This window comes from Hermetia illucens, chromosome 3, assembly GCF_905115235.1.
Source record: "Hermetia illucens chromosome 3, iHerIll2.2.curated.20191125, whole genome shotgun sequence".
Lineage (NCBI taxonomy): Eukaryota > Metazoa > Arthropoda > Insecta > Diptera > Stratiomyidae > Hermetia > Hermetia illucens.
Genome location: NC_051851.1, coordinates 51,997,080 through 52,015,605, shown reverse-complemented (window position 1 = coordinate 52,015,605; position 18,526 = coordinate 51,997,080). Strand labels below are relative to the sequence as shown.

At 36.0% G+C, this 18,526-nt stretch overlaps 1 protein-coding gene across 4 annotated transcripts in view; it reads right to left on the bottom strand.

The window, feature by feature from the left end:
- LOC119650595 (AN1-type zinc finger protein 5) overlaps window positions 1-18,526 on the bottom strand; it is an 80,984-nt gene that overhangs the window by 31,278 nt on the left and 31,180 nt on the right. For 2 of the 4 annotated variants that reach the window (XM_038053446.1, XM_038053451.1), the window contains exon 2: window positions 11,275-11,354. The gene's annotated coding sequence lies outside the window, so the exon portion shown is untranslated. Of the gene's footprint in view, window positions 1-1,741; window positions 2,685-11,274; window positions 11,355-18,526 lie in introns of those variants that run through there. The other 2 variants (XM_038053447.1, XM_038053450.1) reach the window with 2 other exon arrangements.

Below are 18,526 nucleotides of genomic sequence, written 5' to 3'. Positions count from 1 at the left end.
GAAGTATTCAATTTCTTCGAAGCAGAAACGTGTGATGATTTGTTTATTTTCAAGTATCACGCACTGAACCAAATTTTGTACCTGGAGAAATTCTCTACCAAATTAGCGGTAATGTTTGTTCATGAAAAAAGAGAAACAGCTGCTCATTATAGAAACTAAAAACTAAAATTTCAATTTTGAGATTTGAGAAATATTCGTACATCAACATTTTAGAAAATTCAATTTTTCTAAAAAAAATTTATTATTGTCATGGGGGGGTTATTTATTGTACATGGTGTGTTGGGGTTTGTGCAGAGCAGATACTATGAAAATCAGAAACTCTTCCTTCAAAGGTATATTTTAGGAAATGAGTATCATATCAACATATCTAATATCTTTAATACAATAGATAGGTTTTTCTACTGCTATGTATGTCGTTTTGTTCGGCTTGTTTATAGTTACGATATTAAAAAAGACTTAAATTTCCCCCAGATTGCGGAAAAGGATATTTTATTTTTCATATGCCGATATTTCGAGAACCAGTTGTCTTCCTCCTCGGTGAGTTTTACTTTAGACTATAGCTTTTATAGTCCGAAAATATTAGCGTTGAAAAGTAAATAAAATTTGATATTACTCTCAAGGCAATTCCCCATTAGTCATACACTTGTATGTAATGTAGATCATCCCCACCAACCAATAAAGCAAATTACAGAAAGTGCAGTCCTTCAAAGAATTCGTTTTTTTTATCGTGAAATGAGGTTATTTTATTGCGAGCAGTAGTACTGTTCCTACCAAAACTTTCACACTTTGTTAAAAATATAAATCAAAACTTACAACATCATATGATTTTTCCACGGGCTTGCTCTTATTAAAAGATAAAACTGCAAAATGTCTGAACATACAAAATAGTCTTACGACATTCGACACTACAAATGCCCTCTACACGTGTCTACTATTAAAGATAAGATACATTTTAATCATAGCTTTATCAACGGCCTTCAGATGTACTTAGCATTTTTTGAGAGGTGCATACATACATAGATAAGTTTCATTCCTCCCATATGGCAGTCTTAATTAATGGTGACAAATAAAGCAGGTATAGGTTGCGTTGGCATTTCTTTTTCTTAAAATCGAAAAACTTCGACTTCAGACCTAAGAACCTCCAATAAAGTGGATAGCAATGAATAGCGCACTTGTCATTCGTGTGAACAAATATTTGAAACTTGCGCTCATGATGATGATTCAGCAAAAAATAAAGCTAATAAGTGAAAAGCATTCATGTATTGGATGGTGAATATAGAGGCGCACGAGCGAAGGAGGAGACGTTTTATCACGTTAGTGTGTAAAGTTTGTAAAGAGCACATACGAATATTGTAAGCAAGTAGGGGAATTTCTGACAAGTGAACACAGGGCTTAGCGAGTACTATGTCTAACCTCCCATTTAATAAACCACACACATGCACCATACCTATGATTTTATACTAAGCTTTATAGTTATATATATGAAAGACGTCAATTTGGGGAGGAAGTGGGGGTCGACAATTTGGCAAGACTGATAATTTAATCTTATCAGTTTGACATTACGGGGCAACGGGAAAATGACAGCAATGGCGGCAGCTGTATGAGTCACTGATTGTTCAGGATTTGATAAAGACGTTCAACTCAGGATGGGAAGAAATTTGTGCATATGACATTCGCAATCTGTCGATGTTATTTCCTGTGAACGCTATATCCGTGGAAACTAAATTATTAAACCACTTACCAATGGTAAAATTCCACTGCAATAGCTATCGCTTTGTACTTCAAACTGCAAGCAATACCCCTTTGTATACTATAATCCAAAGAACTGACTATTTTTGGAATATATCCGTTTTTGGGTCACTTTTGTTATTTCAACTGCAACCAATTGATAGCGGTATAAAACACCCACGCCTTGTGCTCGTTTCCTGACAATGGAGAGTTTATCGAGATTTTTCAAAAATCTTTATTCCCACTTAATTTGATTTTACGTTTTTCTTCGACGATTTTATTACGCCTTTTCAAAATGTGGCTCTACCATTCGCTTTCTCGCTTTTTTCTATTCTTCGATATACCACACACAATACACTGCAAAAACATCAGACACCCATTTGCTTCATCCACGTCGCATTCGGAAATACGTAGATGTGTAAGAGACTTTTTCAACAAACAGCACTTTATTTTGATGCAATATTCACAATTTTAACGAATTTTATCACATGAACCAAAGTCCAAACGCAAGATTTCCACGAATTCGTGAAATTCAGATCACAGAAACTTCAAAACAGACGTCGTTGTTGTATAATGCCAAAAAAATAGTACGCGTACGTCACCGTCTCCACCTAGTGGACTTTTATATCTAATATCACTTTCCAATAGGCTTATTATTTCCTCAATAAAACGCTCTTTCACATTTCAAAATTGCACAAAGGATTACTCATCAGAAGTAAAATACGTACTTGGGGATATTGAATTTCTCTTATAAATCGCTGCTTAAACGAATTTTCACACTAAACACGATACAACTTTCAGGGGAAAAATAATCCAATATTTCTTAAGATTCAACGCAAAATACTATATTTTAATAATTTGAGGACTACAGATTCCGACCGGGGCCTCAGTACTATTATTACAAGACTATGCGTGAGCTTCAAGCACTCAATTCAGACTGAAAGGTGAATTTTCTTCGTTCTGGATGACAGGTTCCCTGCCAAGTTTACAAAAGATCTAAATTCAGCTATAGAGAGTGTACATTGAAAAAATATACTTAGAGTATTCACGAGCACACAATGGAATCGTAGACACAAAGCAGCTGAGAAAATTGGCAACGGCGCGCATGTTCATCATTAAACACACACACGTAAACGAAACCAGTCATCATTCCCCGTTATTTGGAAATGGTATACAGTTGCTGCAGTTAAGTGCGAACACTTGGGACTGTGTTTGTCACCATAATAAACAGTGACTTGATTTGTAAACATTTTCCTTAACTCTCTCTACAATTATGTTGGCGAAGGACATATTTTCTCAGTAAAGTAACTTTATATTTTCCATAAAGATCTGAAGAAATTCATTCCAATGAAACAAACAACCGGACAATCTTCGGAAAGAGCTACATGAGCATTATTCGATGCTTCCTATTGTTTATATATGTATCATATCATTTCGAGGTGTGAGGTGTGGAAGATTGTTGTTTATTTGCTAAAATTGTAAAGAAATGCAAATAATTTATAATGTTAAAACTTGAAATTCAAACCTGTGCAAGAAAAGGCCCCATATAAAATCCTTTTTATCAGGTTGTCCACAAAGTTTTCGCACAAATCAAAGACAGAATTCAGCAGATAAGTTTATAAAAACCTTTAATTATTTAATCTAATATATAATTGCCTCCATTAGATACGACTTCCCTCCATCTATCGGGCAACTTCAAAATCCCCCCTCTATAAAACTCTTCCCCCTTCCCCTCAAAGTACGTGCGAAGTGCACTTTGGAGGTCAGCTTCAGAAGTCATTTTTTTACCATCCAGAAAATGTTGGAGGGACCTGAACAAATGGTAATCAGAAGGAGCAAGGTCGGGACTATACGCAGGATGACTCAAAACTTCCCAGCCAAGCTCACTCAATTTTCGCTGAGTAGTTAAAGATGTATGCGGCCGGGCGTTATCATGATGAAAGACAATATTTCGCCTGTTGACCAATGCTGGTCGTTTCGAACGTAGCTGGGTGTTTAATCTGTCGAGCTGCTCGCAGTACTTATCGGCGGTAATGGTCTCGTTTGGTCCCAAAAGCTCGTAGTGTATGGGGCCACGAACGTCCCACCATATACTGAGCATTCGCTTCTGCTGATGAATAGACGGCTTTGCTACCGATGGACCCGGTTGATCTCGATGAGTGTAGGCTCGTTTCTTCGCTACGTTTTCGTACACAATCCATTTCTCATCGCCAGTTACCAATCGATTCAAAAAAGGGTCGTTTTCGTTCCGTAAAAGGTTAGCGGAGCAAATTCTCACTCTATCGGCCAGATTTCGCTCAGTCAGTTCGTGCGGTACCCACTTTGTGCTCTTCAAAACATATCCAAGACGCGTAATGGCTACTGCTACTCCTGATTTTGATACACCGAGATCCTCTGCAAGCACACGTGTCGAAAGAAAAGGATTCGCTTCCAGTTTGTTGCGCAGGATATCGTCGTCAATCGTATAGGGTCTTCCTGAGCGAGGTTCATCTTCAAGTGTCAGGTCTCCGCTGTAGAATTTTTCGAACCAATCGTAAACTGTCCTGCGCTTTACCTTTCCTTCACCGAATACCTTCGACAAATTTTCAATCGCCTTCAGCACCTTCGTCCCCATTTGAAACTCGTACAAAATGCAATGACGAAAATGTACTTTGTCGAATTCCATGTTTATCCTTGAATATCCTTCACAACACTGATCCTTCAAGGATAATTTACCATGCATTTTATAGTTAGGACTCTGACCTTTCCATTGGGATATCACATGTTGTACCTGCTGTTTTGGTTTGTCTGCTAATTGCTTTTTAATTGTCACATTAATATTTGTGCGAAAACTTTGTGGACAACCTGATAGTTGCCACTCCAGACTTGATTTCGCATTATATTGATTATATTCAAATACGGAGCGACGAACTGAAAAATAGTCGACTTGCACCAAATTTTCTAAACTTATCGATTCAAAATTGATTATAACATTGAAATAATATCTCCCTCAGTGGATCATCCGGAGAAGTACTACCAAAACCTTTAGTAAAAATTGATTGGAAAGATCTCCCAAAATAAAATTTAATTGATATGTAAACGTATAGATACAATTATAATTAATATCATTTAAAAAATAAATTGTGTGTGATCTCCCGACAACCATTATCTCCCTTTCATCTCGAAATTTGTCCTGGAGGCACAAACAGAACAACAGGAAACAAATGGGAGCCATTTTTGTTAAATATAACGGAATATTTATCAATCTTCGGTCGATTTTTTGCGTCGTTAGCAGTGTGAGATATATATATATATATATATATATATATAGGCGACGTTCTTCTGCTCTACCCAATTCAATTTCCTCCCACTAACCAGTACCTATGGTATAAGGAGCAGAGACAATTTCTGTGTAAGCCCAAATATGCATCTGAATATATTCACGTTTTACACATTTATGTGTCTGCATCCAAACTGAATATCGTCTCGTTCTGCGAACCTACATAATTATATGTTCATCTGACCTGAACAGCATCGCATAGTTCGTACTTTGCCAAATTTCCTTACAATAGATTCTAAGAAAATTGGGCGTGACAGACAGTTGTTCACTAAACCTTAATAACGTCAAATCTTATACGAAAATATCACGAGATCACTGGAGAAAATTGCAGTTATTTTCTATATATATTTTTATCAATTACTTTCACACCTTGATAAGATAAGGAGGCGTAAGCAGATAAATTCAGATAATTTTTCCACTCTTATAGAACAACAAGACAGTGAAAGCAATTTATGACGACAAAAATGAAATTTTCTTTTAGGTGTGGATGATGGAATGGATGGATGGAATCTTTTTCCCATGGCAAAAGCAAAATTGATTTAAAAAAATACCAACCATTATTATTCGATCACTGCCTGGCTATATAAGAGAATAATGTACAGTCTCTTTCTGTATCTTATCTATGTGCTTTATATAGTTCTCTTAGCTTTCATTCACTACTTGCGTGTTCTTTTTGTGTTTAAATGTACTAATCTAAACAAGAGGAATGATTTCGGCTAAAATGTTAGCGACAGAGATAGGCACTGAATGGATAATAAAATTTCGTTAAAAATAAAAAGTCGGGAAACCGGAAGCTGAACACTTCAGGTATGAAAGGTTTTGTGTATTTCTTTTATAAGGACATTTGAGTGCGAATTTGTCCCATTAGTACGTAACACGTAATATGCGCATATATTATGTGAGAATATCCACTTTGATATTCAAAAAGAAGTGTCAACTTTGACCTATTATAACTTTGTTAGTAATAGAGTAATTTCCACCGAACTAGATAGGATCCAGCTCTATATCATATCCTATATTGTTGCATAATTTCGTGGTGCTAGGATGAACTTAAGGGGGCTTCTGCAGCCAATTACTGAAAATCGTGGTAATATACTATTATTAACTTTATTTGAAGGGATATTGATATGAAAGGTATTTCGGAGCCTAGCCGCCGTACTGTGGCACCCCTTGATTTTTTTTCAGATATTGTGTGTGACGGACAGACAGACAGTAAACCGATAAGGTTTTGACATCAGTCGACTCAATTGTCAATGAGCATCTGAGCCAAATCATTTCGGGCGAGCGCAATTCTGACCAGAGTGCCTGCTACAGTGCAACATAGTGCTGTAGTGTACCGTTACGGTCTTGAATGAAGTGCTCTAACACACTTCGAGGCCCTGATCCTATGGATTATTGCGCCAATGATTATTATTGTTATAAGTGTGTGGTCGAGTTTTCCAGACTAAAACGCTCCATATACCTATAACATAATTCATCTACTGTAGCTCACACAACCTCACTAGCAATCACTGCTAAATCACAAAAAATAGAGATCGTTGTAAGTCTCTTAACGATTTTCAGTGAGCGATTATTATTGTTGTTCTAGCCAACTAATGTTGCAAACCAAGCTGCAAACCTCGTTACAGATAATCCAGCAGGATTGCCAACATTGGGCTCATCCACCAACTTACCAACTAGAAGCTTCGAATTCTCTACAAAAAATTAATGCAACATGTTGTATTAGCAACCTGGTTGGCAACCATACTACTGGTCTATGAGCCATTAACTCGTACACTACTAGTAGAGCTTACCCTGTGTGAGTGTGGATTTTCACAGGAGTGCCACACGTTCGGTGAAGACAAGTATGTGAAAGGAAATTTGTTCGATTTGTCAATACGCAGTAAACGTGTTGGCAGGCAGATTTCATTCACAGGAACACTGTATCTGCAAAGTCCTCTTCCTTTTTGGCCAGTGACTATTGAGGAATAAAATTCTACCCACAATGAGAAAGTCGCTTGCTAATCGTCCTTCAACCGGTACAAGATGGAATGTAATTGGCATGAATGCCACTATTATTCGTAGAGTAGCGAATAAAAAAATGTGCTTCTAAACTTGGAATATTAATATCAGAAAGATTGCAGAAAATTCAATATAGTTTTAGTTGTGACATTGACAAATGATGTCATTTTACAGTCACTGCATAAAACTTTATCTAACAGTGGAAGGATTCATCGAATTTTTATATTTTAACCACAGATTCCAATTGAATAGTAAATATCCAAATCGATATTCGAATTTTGTACTTGGAGCCGTTCCCATCCTTATCAGTCACGTTTCCTTGTCGATAAACTTTACTTTTTCTCACGACGCGTTAAGACACATATCCTTAACTAGAACAGGATGCTTTGATGTAAGCATCCTTAAATTATTTACTTACGGAGATATGTGGTAGGCATAGTTTAAAATTATTCCAATGAATACCTCCAAATTCAGAAACTGTTAGAAACTCCTCATATGCGAGAGCTGTTGGTAAAGCCCGACTGGACTGTATGTTGGTGGCAATTAAATTTCAATTTGAGGGTTAAGCGTGGAATTTAAATCAAGCCAAACCCCTGAACCTGTGCTATACGCCGCCAATGTGCATAACAAAATATTTGCAGTACGCCACAAAAGCGACATTGTCTGGGCAGTTAATGAAATTTTTGTCTGAACCTTTGTCTGTTCGCCCATAATTATCACTAAAAACGTGCGCTCAATTTGTCATTAATATCATACAACAATTACTGGCTGAATTTGCTGTTTTCGAATACAAGGTTGTGGATCTATAAAGCACAAGCATTCAGCAATATGTATTTTTGCGTAGTTTGATAGGAGCGCAACGTTGTGCAAAGCACACGAAATTAAAAACAGAAAACATATCAGCAAATGAACTGATATATTGTATAAGGTCGCTTATAGGGACGACTAATCACGATACTTTTAGTGTACTAGTGTATTTATCTTGTCTCGGTCGGCAATCCCATTTCCCCTTCGTAATTACCTTGTTGGGTGCTTAATTTTATTGCTTTTATAGCTTGAATGCGTTTAAAAAAGAGATAAATTTTTCGATAAAAACAACTTAACAATGTGCGTACATTACATAGATATACATATCGTGCTCGCAGTTAAGAAGCTCGTGCATGCCTTAACCGACTGAACAAAGACTTCTCTAATTGAACAAGTGAATATGCATGTAGATGAAGTAGCACAGGGTAATATGAGAAAAATAGGCTAGCAAGTATAGTGATTATTTTTTTTTAATATTTCCAAGATTTGGATCAAACAATTTTGTAAATATCATCTCAGTCATATAGTTGAGCGGTACATATTCTATTGCTTCACTCGTTTTAGTAGGAAAAAAAAAATTATGCAAAGAACAGAGGGGAGGGGGCAAATGAGAGAATCGAATAAATGTCTGTAACAAAACTAGAATTATCACCTATTGCTTTAAACAAAAAATTAATCTTTCTTTAAAAAGAACTAAAATGAAATAGTTCTCGTTAATATTTTTCCAGACTAACCTCTAATTAATCAATTTTCAATATAGGGTTCATTCAATCGATTGTTGCATAGATACAAAGCAACTAATAAATTCAACGAGCCTAAACCTCTCAACTCATCACCACCCTGTTCAAAAATCCAGCAATCAATTTCATAAAAAGCAACAATAAAAACTGATTTGATTGACGACTAAAGCTCGTGTGCAGCCTCATGACTTTGCAGACCTCGACTCTTATTCCTAAAGAAAGATATAAGATGATGGCGACGAAAACGAATACAAAGATATTACAAAGCAACAGCCAAATGAGAATCATCAAGTGAAGAGGATCCCAACAAAATGAAGCAAGGGGAACGGTGTTTTTGCCACACTTTGTTGTGTAGTTTTTAACCAGATAAATAGAAAGGCCAATGACGTTGTTTTCTTGACAGCTCTTTGATATACATAAATAAATATATGGCCTTTATGACGTAGTCTAAGGCGGCCTCTGTTGGTTGTATTATTGTCTCCCGTTGCTGGTGGTGAGAGACCAACAGCATTCATACAGCTGTTTGTTTTTATTTTAATACGGGACATCGAATTCTTGTTATTTCGAATTGAAAACTGGGTTTTGCTTCAATACGCACGAACAACTGCGTCAGCCCGCACTGCGTTGTGTGAATTATGTTAAAATGGCTCATTGAGTTTTTGCATTATCTTGGGGATTCAGAAAATCCCGGAACAAAGACGAAATAACTCAAAGGCTTCGGCATAAAGCAGTGTGGCAAACTTTTGGGAAAAAATCTGATTTTGTTAAGATTTATGAGAGTAGCGCAATAGTAAGTTCGTAGTAGAATCAGCATTATTTAGAAGTAACAAGATATGAGTTTCATTATTCGAATTTGCACTTCTAATTTTTTGCTTTGCTTCCATTGATAATCAGTCAGTAATCTTGCAATCAAAAACCTTTATATCATATAGGATAATTAATCAAACAGAACCCGATCGATTTTGTTCTCCGAAATTTTCATCTCAATAGTTCAATACTAGATAAAATAATGACAGTTGATATGTAACATAGTTGATATATATAAAACACGGCCTTTTTTGGTGAGATTCGACTTAAAAAGTTTTATTTTGGTCAATTGGATTCGCTTATTGTTTTTATCATCAATTACTCAAATAAACTATTGATCTTTGGCGAAAGGGTAAAAATAAAGAGGCAATTTTTTGCCATTACAAAAATGGCACCCATTGTGGTTTGCTCGTCATTCGTTTGACTCACCAGTAGTGAATTTATGGAAAATAGCCAGTTCCGAGGAAAAAAATTGTATTAGATTGTCAAATAGAGCGGGCAATAGTCGAATCAGAAACCAGAGGCTCAACACTTTATACATGAAATTTTTGTAGTTTTCTTATGTAAGAAAATTTGAGTCAACGACTATTCCCCAATGAATCTTGAATAGCGACTACCAAGTTATTCGGACTTATGTAGAATAGTGAATGCACGATACACGAAAATTAATAATAATATGTGCCCCATGTTGCGGGAAGTTCTTGACGGATTCTCCCATTGACCTACCATCGGCCTCTAGCACCAGCGTCCATTTAGTTTTTAACTAGGCAGGATCGTCCGAGTCTCAATGGTTGGCACTTCGTGCTAATATTAAGTAAAACCCGGCATCTGCCGAAATTGTGACATCTCGGAGATAATTACAATACAATGTAATATATTAAAATTAAGCTCAATTTACAATAAATAATAGCAAGCGGACGGACAAATAGTTCGAGGAGCCGCTCGTCCCTTTAATGTTCAATCAATTTTTTCCATCATCGTAGTTCGTCGTGATGACAGTTGCTATCATTTGGAATTAATCAAGGGACATGTCCCTTGAAAGAAAACCTTCCAGTCTCTCAAATCAATCCAGATTAATTCAACAAATTGAAAATCTAATTCCCGAAAACGAAAAGCACGGTCAAATTACGAATGTACCTGATCTGTTCAAAGTACACTTTTCACCAACTTGTTTTCCTAGCGAGTGGTATTGTACATTGTGCCAAATAATTTTTTGCAATGAACTTCATTTAGCAGTTCAGACGAGTCGTCCGATCACTTGCTCGCATTAATTGTACATTGAAATTTATTCTTTAGCTATTGTATCACTTTTGTATCTCATGTTTGATATTCAACCATTAATTTATTTGAATACAAGTTACAATTTTAGCTATTACCGCTACACATCTATATTTGCACAATAACTAAACATTTGAATTAATATTAATATCCATTGATATCGCCACTGAAATGCCTAAAGCAACTATGAACAAATTATTGCCATAATCAAGTAGTTCAGGAAAAGTTTGTTTTGTCAGGAATTGGAGCGATCTCTAAAATAATTTTCCTGGTTAGGCAGTGGAATCACAATTTCCGTCAGTAATTGTATTCATCGAATAGCGAGTTTTACTTTCAGGCAATTGTAAACAAAACAGATCCATACCTGATAAATTGAAATGAAATAAGAACATGATCGTTTGCAAAAAAAGACGGCTTAATATGGGAACAAATTGTGTATGAAACACATAACATATAACATTGGAAACATATTCCAAAAATTATTTCTGGACACACATTTCTGAAATAGTTGTTGAAAATGCCTAACGTAGCACAGAATCATATCATCACATCATAATTTGATAATATTGTGGTAAAAATGTATTGTATAAATACCTGGGGCAAAGTTTATATTGCCTAAAATATTTCATTGATGGCTCGAGCTCCAATGCAAGTTCATTTAAATTAATTGCAATCTGAAATAAGAAAGAAATTTATGATTATTAGTATTGCCTTTGACATTGGCCCTTGAATATTATCTGCCTAACTGGAAACTATCTTAAATATGAAAGAAATGCATCTTATAATTAATTTGTTTTGCCTTAGGCTATTACCAAATTGCTTTCATGTTATTTATTTAACTGAACTATGGAGAATAAATTATTGTACAAACGACTGGACTCTTATTAGATAGATTAGATAAATGTGGTAAGTTCACAGCAACGAGAAAAACACGAAATTTAGTGTTGAACCCGTAACATGTAAAGACAACTTTTCAAGACAAATATATGACAATAAGTTTATGGATAAACATTTTATACTCGGTAAATCCATTTCACTTTGTTGTATGCAATGATGTAAAACGCGGATTTAAAAACAGTAATAAATTAACAAAACGAAATATATAAATATAATACCTACACCTATATCACATTAAGGCTTTGCCATATCATAACTATCAAATTCTGTGTTACAATCAAGTACTGGAGAAAAACATGATTTATTCCAAAATGCAAAAGCACCCAAGCTCCTCAATTCTTCATATCATTTTCAATTATTTTCAGCCTAAGTATCTCAAGGGTGTTCAATGAACTTGACCTTCTGGTTCAAAACGCGAACTAATTGTCTCAAAGGTATACAACATTTAAAAACAAACGACTTTAATAAAAACCAAGCGTCATATTTCATCTCCAGGCAAATGCATTATTTATACTTATATATTTTTGTAAGGCAACAGAAATGTTGGTCGCAATAAAAAAACATAAATATGGTATCGACGGCGAGGTGGGCTGCAAATATATTGGAAAAAATCGTGACTCTCTTTTTTGGAATAAGAATAGGTCAAGAAGCTAATAATTGCAATAAAGATTACTAGCCAATATGATGAACAACGAGGTAGCTCATCTCCTTTCATGTTTAAATATATTGGGAGATAATTGTGAGTCATAATAATAATACTGTAAATATCAGATGTGCCGTTCTTTCCCAAATTTGGAAACTAGATGATGATTTGCACAAAGGAATAATTATCGTTTATGTTTATTTGATTATCAACCTAATTAGCGTTAAATAAAAGTGTTGATCAAACGGGTAAAGCAAGAATGAAATTTCATCTGTCAATGAGAATGCGCAACTATTAAAAAACGAAAAGGACTAAAGTATAAAAATTAAACAAGTATCTAATATATTTTTCTCCGAATACAATCATGGCCACATATGATCACATCCGTGGAAAACTAGCTCAATGAAGGCATAAAGTGCCCAAACCTCATAATAATTTCCAGTCGAAGTTCTTATGAAAAATCTCCGACTTAGAACAAATATTTCCGATATCTTTTCAATCAACCATTTTTTTTTTTGTCATATTTTAAAGTCCAGCCGTGAAACATAACTTAAGTTCATTTCAGCACCCCGACCTATTTACTTGCCTGAATTGAAATTGAAAACATCGAAAACATTCATTTGAGTGTGAATTTGTCCCATTAGTACGTAAGGTAGTTAGTAAAATAGTGCGATTTCTACCAAACTTGGTAGGATCAGGCTCTATATCATAGCTTCCGTTGCTGCAAAATTTCGTGAACCCCAAACTTGTTGGATCCAGAAATGAAACGCAAGCGCGTGTTTGCCAACTTCAGTAGGTTTGGAGGACATCACTTTGGGGAGTATATAGGAACTTTTCAGGCATGTGTGTGTGGTGAGGGAGAAGCTATAGCTTCTGAGCACTCAGGCCTAGAATTACTACTCGATGACCCGGCTTCCTATAAAACTCCAAACACTGAAAATACATTCTACCGACGATAAATGAATTTTTAAAGGGAAAACAAAAAAAAAAACAAATGTATAGAGATTTCCGCCTTTAAAAACGATTGATTTGAACTCCGGGCACCGAAATCGAGAGACTAATGCTCAATCATGCTGATAATCGCATCGCATATGTATAGTTGCTATGAATTCCTATCATAGTTCGTCGACCCACATGTTCTGCACCACGTAGTTCTAGAGCGACCCATTCTCCGGCCATGCCAGGATAATGAACTCCATCGCATATAATGTGCTCCACTGCCATTTTCTCTTTTTAATCAACTCGTCTATGGCCGATTCAATTTTCACGAAATTTGGCGAAAAGATGTGGTCTGTGAATCCCTTTACATATAGCAAGTGGCGCGATTTTTGTATTGTTTGAAGGGGGGACCCTCCATACATGTGAAAGGCAGTGTCATTTTTTTTCACAAAATATGGTCATATGGGGTATCAAATGAAAAGACTCGATTGTTTTTTTTTTCGAAAGTGATCTTATCTCTGATATTGTGTGAAACATACATGAGTAATGTGTGCCCCAAAAAGTGGAACAGGTTTCATTCCCACCAAACCAAAAAAAATTCACAATGGTGTACCTATACGAAAATCTAGGCCTCGAAATACATCCCATCCCCATATCCACTCAAATAAAATTAATAATAGTGTGGCCTGACGCCTCTGACGATGCATTGAACTGCCGCCGACACAACTGACGGCCTGACGGAAGGCTGGCGCGAAAAAATGAACGAACTCACTCACTCTCTCGATTTAACCGCCGATGCGGCCGGCTCATATATTGTAGAGTACATCGACTAGCAATGCAATTAATATTTTAATTAACTGTGTCTTGATCAGAATATTATTAAATGAGAAATTTTGTCTTAATTCTAGAAGAAATAGTGAATTTGGAATTGTATAAGAGGAATTTGAAAAGAATAGACGACATTCAACAAAAAGTGCTCTATTATTTAATAGAAGATTTCCCAAAATAGCATATGGCTATATTTTAGAAGCTTATCCGAAAACCCCCTTAAGTTTATCCTAGAAGTACATTTGGCATTGGTATAATGGATAATGTAAGGCATAACTTTGAGAAGTTTGAATGAAATTCAACTACTATTAATAAAGTTACCGGTAAAAATTTTGCATTTCACGTAAATTTATTGCACTCTAAGATGTGTATGACGTCGTCATCATATAAACGGAACTTACTTGAACGGCAGGGTCCATAGGAACATTTGAGTTTTCCTTGTTTAGCTTTTTTTAATTAATTGTATCCTATATTAGTATAAATTACTCGCGACAGACATGTGTATGTATTAACTTTCCGGACAGTATCCAATAAGGACATGTATGTACGTTATTACCAGTGGTATTTACTTGAAGTACATATCTGTGCGCTTTTGTGCACGAGGTAAAGTGAAAATGCGTGAAGATGATTAGATCAACTTGGATAGGCAACGTTTGTTCATTCATCTACATATGTAGATGGATATGTAGTATATCTGGAGTTAAGAAATTTATCAAGGAATATTTTGCATTTTTCCTCACATACGATGAACACAAAACCTTTATACCCGAAACATTCAGCTTTTCCTACCGACAGAGAACTGGCATGGAACAGACTCAACTTGACTTAGCGTGCCGTCGGCGGAAACAAAGCTTTCTAGATGTATAATTTTTTCAACGCCTTCGACACTGCTTATTAACGCAAATAGGAAGAGTACCATGATCAGCCAAACTGAGAGCCAGGATTTTGTTGGTGTTTACCTTCAACTCGGCACCGCCTACTCCTTCTCCAAATTGTGTGGTGGTGGTATTTGAGGAACTAAACCCCTCCACGTGCACCAGTGGAGGCAACATGGAGAACGTCACCAATAGGAGTGTGAGGTAGGGGAGAGGCAAAACCCTTGAATACTCAGACCCTAGTGGTTCATTGTACCGATAACGAGAAGAAAAAGTAGGGGTGACAAGATACAACACTGGCAGACTCCGCGCTTTAGACTTGAGATATTACCTCAATGCAATACGTGATATTTCGCACCGTAAATAATAGCTGATAATAGGTATTAGTTTTTTCAGAATGCAACTCCTGTTTTGAGTATTCCAGATACACTCTCTGTTCGCACTATCTTTATCGTAAAGTAGTAGAAATTATATTATTTAAAACTCATAGATATTTCAATTAGTGCTATATTTTTCAGAGAGCATAATTACATTCTAACTCTAACAAACTGATGTATTGGATCTAATCCGAGGAAGAAAAAAACTGAATCCCAAAAATATCCTTTTCACACCAGATGATTACAGCAGTTACAAACGAATATGACTGACAAAGCGATTTGCTTAGAAGCAATTCTAATGATATCACCACATGAATGTGTTTAAGACTCACTACTATCAACTGCGAAATTTGGTCGAAGTGTTCGTGTGCAATTGAATTAGTAAATAGACGATAAGAATAAATAACAATTTACTGAATCATGTTTAATGCGCACCAGGGAACAAGGCATAACATTCACCATTCTTTTGCTTTTTCCTATTCATTTATTTATTTTTCCTCTTCACTATCGAAATAGAGAAGAAAAGAATAGTATAATTCCATTTTTGCCTATTTAAAGAACTTTTATGAACGCAACGAGAGCTGAACAGTATGGACATGAAGTACTCAAGCAAATTTAAAGTTTTCGTTTACTCAATATCATTTTGAAAGTGCTTTCGTCCATTGCAGTGAAATTTGGAAAAAAAGAAAATACATAGAACTCGTTACAATTAGAATAGCAATAAGGCACTGTATACAAATACAAGCATCGCAGCTTCGATTGGACGACAGAAGTGAGTAAACATGTGAGATGTGATTTATCGTTGTGCGCAAAGAATCTCATTGAAAGATAACACATTACGACGTAAATTTGATTTAAGTGATTGCTTCAAAATAAAGCTTGGTACAGAGTACACATGAATGAATACATACACGAGGCAGTCAGCTGCTTGGTGCATGTTGATTTCTAGCTTGTAATATAATTTTAATCAGCAAGAGACGCATTTTCACATATTACAAAGATTATTATACACATATAAACTAGAAGTGAAAACTAACTTTGTGAATTGGAAGCTTTGACGATTTACTTAAGCATTAGTTTAATTTTACCCGAGAAACGTTAGTTTAATTCAACAAGTTAATTTGACCCATAAGACTATGATTCTAGAATAATGAGAGAAATAATAATCTAAAATCAAGGATCAATTTCAATGCAGTACCAACTAATTCCTAGTCCCGAAAAATTGTAAGAATCAAAGCAAGTCAAAGATCGATTCAACATCTGTTCGCTCATCTGCATTATGAATTGGAAACCTGTAATGCTACAGCGAAGAAATATAATGCAAAAATGCAAAAAGTTGACTGGCTTTTCAATTTGTGCTGATTTCATTTACTCTACTGCAAGGTAAAAAGAAAAGATATTTATCCACGACTTGACAATAGATTTACGTCAACAAATTAGTGAGTTTAGTGAGCAACTATAATTACTAGGTCCAAAATGCGAGAATAATGAATTTTCACTACTTTGTCAAATCCAGTGCACATCCCGATGTTGAGGAAGCATTGCAAAGCCAAAATATTGGCAATATTGTGATAAATGGACCGATTTTACAATAGAAAGCAGATAATTTTGCAAAACTTGTGGGTAAAATAAATTTCGTGTGTTCACAAGGATAGATTCAAAGTTTTTATTTACGTCACACAATCGTCCCCGGAAAATGCATTGGGGAACTTGTTAATTTTTCATCAACCACAATGGAAGAAGAATATATTCGAAACTGGGATCGAACACTAGGAATAATAAGGAAAAAATGTTGCTGTTAGTCGATTATTGTTCAGCACATCCTAAGCGGTCAGATCCTCTGATTGATTCTAGATCAGATCTTTAAAATTGAACTCTAGGAATTTCAAATTCTAAAGATAAAACAATAAAATGATTTGACTTTTAAATTTGGACATACTGGATATAACGACGAAATTTCCCGGTCCCTTCACAGTCGCTATTTCCTGTTTTAATTGTATGTACAATTTATTCATAGTGTGTAATACCTATAACAGCATGCAATGTTGTCCTTGCTTCTTCCTTAAACCATGGAGGCAAGGGAAACGGGTTTCAAAAAGCTCAGATTTGAAACCTGTTTGCCAGTCAAAGTGTAACTTGCAACGATGATGGGATAGCTGAATTAGTTGAACCTCTCACCGTCCGGCAAACCGGATTAGAATCCGAGTTCGTAATGGACGTTTATGTTCATCTTTGGGTTGTCCCACTGTTGGAGGCTTATTACTTCCACAGCATGTAGTGCGATGATAATGAAAGCAGTCATATTGAAAATCGAAATAGGAGAAAAAGAAAAAATAACAATTTGAAAATAGGACTGTTTGCATGCAATGTTCTCTACACAAGGGATAAAAAGAAACAGACATACTGGAAACGATTGTAGGTCTCGGGTTAAAGGGCCCACATTTATCTTGGTCCTGAGAGAGAGCATAGGTTTGGACCCCACATCACCAAAATTAGGATCAAGATCAGTGCCGTTCGGCCTACTGCCTGGCTTTTAATTAAAAATAAATTGCTGAATTATTTGCAATTAGAAGAGAAACTGACAACTGGGGGCAAGTAATATAAATTGTTCTGGACGGGCGCTGCCACACGAAACTGAGCATACTCAATTGGTATCTGCACCAGCTACCACCAGCCAAGGTCCCGAGTCGGATTCGAAACACACGTAAAACACCCAAGGACTCACTGTACATTGTCGCTCGGTTTAGTATGAAGAGAGGGCTTATTTGAAGACAGGGTTTGTTTACTATAAGATATGGTCTTCGCACGAAGAATATTAAGCGGCGCTCAGACACTTTCCACTTATCGCAAACTACATACCCTCAACAAATATTTACTTTGATTTTGCGTATCAATATTGTCATCGTGTACAAGTGCGTTACACTAGCCATAGACGTGCCACCAAGTTGTCGAGCAGTTGTTGTTTGGCGCCACATTGCAGTTGTCGCAACTTGGTCAACCAACCGGAACTTATCCAAAGATGTACAATCTCGCTACAACCGCAACTTGTCGACAAACGTGCAATCTCCTTGCAAACAAAAATTTACTTGACAACTTGCTTGCACGTATGTGACTAGCATTAAGCCGGCCACTTGCCACCAAATGCAGGACTTCCTTAAAGATTCATTAAGGATTAATTGCAATTGATCTTATGGAATCTGTGAGCGAATGATGCTTCAAAGTTCCTGTATAGGAAGCTTGGTAGAAGGACGCGCGCATATACATTTTTATTTTTTTCTTTGTTTCTG